This window comes from Dasypus novemcinctus, chromosome 19 (assembly GCF_030445035.2).
Source record: "Dasypus novemcinctus isolate mDasNov1 chromosome 19, mDasNov1.1.hap2, whole genome shotgun sequence".
NCBI classification, from domain to species: domain Eukaryota; kingdom Metazoa; phylum Chordata; class Mammalia; order Cingulata; family Dasypodidae; genus Dasypus; species Dasypus novemcinctus.
In genome coordinates, this window is record NC_080691.1 from 72,933,636 (window position 1) to 72,936,453 (window position 2,818).

The 2,818-nt window shown below is 40.0% G+C and overlaps 1 pseudogene; it reads right to left on the reverse strand.

The window, feature by feature from the left end:
* Nucleotides 1–968: 968 nt before the first annotated feature.
* On the reverse strand, nucleotides 969–1,859 carry LOC101425511 (rho-related GTP-binding protein RhoE pseudogene; annotated as a pseudogene).
* Between the last annotated feature and the right edge of the window lie 959 nt (nucleotides 1,860–2,818).

Below are 2,818 nucleotides of genomic sequence, written 5' to 3' on the forward strand. Positions count from 1 at the left end.
CACACATGATCAGATGCTGCCAATTTTGGAGCTTCATCTCCAATAGAACATATTATAGGCCTTTTGCTTTGTACTTCAGGTGACTCAAGTCCAGACAGCTTACTCACAAACTGTGCTTTCTGCTACTATTCCTTCATTCATTATCTCTTCTGGTGAAAACAGCTACACCTCCCCCACCCCGCCATGGATCATTCTATGATGTCAAACCAAGACAACTTTTATTTGACTTTGCATTTTTTTATCAACAGTGGCAAAAAAAATCACACACCCTCTTTTCTAAACAATGCACAAAAACATTACATTGAGCAATTAACCACTTTTTAATGACAATCACAATGATGAACAGAACCTCAGACTGAATAAAAATTGACGCGTCTTTTCCTATATGATCTACTCAATCTTTGTGGTGCTGGTCTGCGTATCTTGCAAGAATGCAAAAGCCTTTCTTTAGAATATCTCAATCAGCTATTTTCAGGAAGGCAAGATTTCAAAGCCTTCAAGTTTTTCCTCTGGACACCCCATGGGTCCTGATACAATTTCCATTTTAATGATGAGCTAGGAGGAAATTAGATCACATCCTCTAGAAAACTAAATGCTAAGGTCACAGTGCCAGTTCCCCAATGAGGACGGTATATTAATATATACTTTCTGTAAGGAGATTAAAACATTTAAAAATTAAATCAAAGTAGAGATCCATGAATAGATTGTAACAACGAAAACAATAGCGCAAGCACCATTCAGAGTGTGATTTTTATTCTTGGAGGTACTCACATTTCTTCTCATCTACTTCTAGCCCATTCAAATCTCTCTCTCTTTTTTTGGCATATTTTTCAAGTCACTCAAAACTCTTCAATGTATTCATTTCCCACAAATTGGTCTACATGCCGAACCTAAGGACAGGATTCCCAAAAGATGAGTATCCTTTGAAATGCCTCCTAAGCCTCCAGTGTATGTGACTTTGTGCACTTTGTTCAGACTTCATCTTTTTGTTTTGCGTTGTTTTTAACACTAGATTCCCTTGTCCTCATGGAATATAATGGAAGGTTCACATCACAGTGCAGCTCTTCGCTTTGTCTTTTCGTAAGTCCGTAGCAACTGTTGAGAGTTCTGGTCTGCTAGGGATGTGTGAAATCCGCTTTGTGGCCCTCTGCGATTTGTTCCGCTTAACGTTTTAATTTGTCTTGTTCACACAGGCTAAGGTGGCAGCGTGAGAAATGTCTCTGACGCTATTTTCTGACTGTAAAGCTGAGCATTCAATATAAGTAGCTGCTCCAACCTGTTTGGCCATATTTGCCCCCTGGTCATAGGACACTGGTGTCTGCCTGTGATTTGAGAGGCTCTACTAAAGTACTAACATCTGTCCGAAGATCAGACTTGCAGCCGACCAAGAGCATTTTGGTGTTGGGACAAAACTCCTGAATTTCATCTTTCCACTTTTTAAGGACACTGTCCAGAGTCTCTGGTCTATTGATGTCAAAGCAAATCAGCACAGCATCAGAATCTGGGTAAGAAAGGGGCCGGACATTGTCATAGTAAGGAGAACCCGAAGTGTCCCACAGGCTCAGCTCTATTCTTTGTATGTCGATTTCAAAACTGGCCGTGTAATTCTCAAACGCTGTAGGGACGTAATTCTCCAGGAGCAGTCCTTGGCGAACACATGCAGCAGCGCAGTTTTCCCACACTGACTGTCTCCTACCACTACTATTTTGCATTTCACGTTCTGATTAGGATCCATGATAGATTTATTAGATAATTTCTGACTGGTTCTTCTCTCCTTCATTGATCTTATCTTATTTTCTCTTGAAACAGGAATTTTCTTATAAGAGGAAACAAAATATATATTTCTCTGTATATAAAAAAGCAGGTATAAAAATAAATCGTAAGGCTGGTGGGAACCCTTGAAGCGCTGCTCAGACGAGGTGAGCGAGAGGGGCAGGCGCGTTACTCCCCTCCAGTAAGTTTTATGCCTGACTCCACACCTCGTGCTCCAAGTCCAATTCCGATCCAACTGGCCAATGAGTTTTTAAAATATAGTTTTTTAAAATTTTTTAAAAGATACTTAGAGTACACAAAATGTTACACAAAAAATATAAGGGATTCCCATATGCCCCACTCCCCACATATTAGTTTTTATGGCTAAGAGATTTCAAAGTTAGTTTGAAGGTAATTCCAGAGGTTATGCTTATGCAAGATCTTATTGACTGCCACCATAAACAGTGATCTAAAAGAAGGGGTTCCTGAGGGATCTAGAGACATGTAGACACCATAAGCAAGGTAGAAAAGCTCAGGAATTTCACATCTGTCAGTGGCCTTATTTTGGGATTTATGGTCCCCAGTATAACAGCATTAAACTCATTTATAGTTTCCATACACATGTCTCTTTTGCCCCTTTTATTTGAACCTATACTTATCACTATACTTGTTAAATATATGCCCCCAGAGACTTAAATGTTTGGTCTTTTCATGTGCCAGTTCTGAATCTCAGCAGAGTTGCAATACCCACTCTCTGGTTCATTGGACTCACTCAGGACAACTATCAGGGAGCTGGTGATGGACAATGCCCATCCCATGGAATAGAGTGCCTGCAACTGCAAGCCAGAGAGCGTTCCATCCATCTGCTCCATGGAATCCAAGACTCATTCTCAATTAGAAACAGAGTGGGCATCACCATCTTGAAATCCTCAAGATTGGAGAATGAACAATGGATGAAATTAGACATTATTTTTTAATTATAGCCTTAATATTCTAACAATTGATGCTATTGATTATCAGAAATTCTGAGGGGAGGGAGAGGGAATAATGGATGGTATATGGGGGA